A 1210-nucleotide genomic window follows, 5' to 3' on the forward strand; every position below is an offset into this window, starting at 1 on the left:
GGACGTTTACTATGTATTCATAGGAAATATAATTATATAAACTCTAGCATACAATGCAACCCGTCTTGCATTTGTGTAATGCAAAAAAGCGCCCTATAGGCAATTTTAATTCAGTTTCCAAATCTCCCGCGCTCGAGATCTTGCGCCGATTGGTCAAAGGCTTCGAGACTCAGAAGACGTGCGCAAAATATACGTATACCCAAATTCTGAAAAAAAGGTTATGTTCCCCAGGATTCACCACGCATTTCAAATAAATAATAAGTTACGAATTAAAAAGAAATGTAACACAACATTAAAATTGTTCATAAATACATTCGGGATGTGCATTAAGTAATTTCTTTAAAATTGGAGTTGGTTTTCACTGATGTAACGGGTCGTGAGTGATGTTTGACGTTTGAGAAGTGTCAAAATCGTTTTGAACTTCGATCTTAATTAATTAAATAAAGCGAATATCTGCAGGTTTTACGTAATTAATTGGTGATAAAATTAGGGTGACCATAATTGATTTTCGAAAAGTAGGACAAAACGTTTTGAAAAATGAGGACAAAATAGGACGAAAATTTATTTAAAAAAGAGGACAAAGTAGGACCGACAAGTTTGAAAACGAGGACAAAGTAGGACAGAAAAGTTTGAAAAAGAGGACAAGGTAGGGCAGAAAAAATGGAAAAAAAGTACAAAGTAGGACAAAATAGTTGGAACCAGGACAAAGTAGGGCTTAGTAGAGTACAAAAGATTAAATAAAAAAAGAATTTTCAATCACTTTTGTTAAAATGAGTTGTTTTATTAAATGCTATCAACGCTTATCATCTTATATTTTTATTTTTGAACCCCGATGCATTCTTATCAATATCACAAATGCACACATTTATATTTTTCGTATAGTAGGAATGTTTAATAATACTTCATCTCTTTAGTCATTTGACTAAATTCGGAAGAAAATTTGCACTTTACATTATTTTCTTGTTAACATAAAGAACATTATTTTGCTACACTATTTTATGCCGTACAACTGTACTTCGCGGATTTTCCTACTTCTAATAAGAGAGTTTCATTTTTAAGCGCAAACGAGTAAAACTCTTCACAATTCATGTGATTGAAATTGAAAGCGGTTTGGATTAGGCCTTTAATGGCTGTTATCCCTAGTCGGTTTCGTTCTTTAGTCCATTGACTATTGATCAACGAGAAAATACGTTCAACGTTTGCGTTATGC

The sequence above is a fragment of the Belonocnema kinseyi genome, chromosome 3 (assembly GCF_010883055.1).
Source record: "Belonocnema kinseyi isolate 2016_QV_RU_SX_M_011 chromosome 3, B_treatae_v1, whole genome shotgun sequence".
In the NCBI taxonomy this organism is placed as follows: Eukaryota; Metazoa; Arthropoda; class Insecta; order Hymenoptera; family Cynipidae; genus Belonocnema; species Belonocnema kinseyi.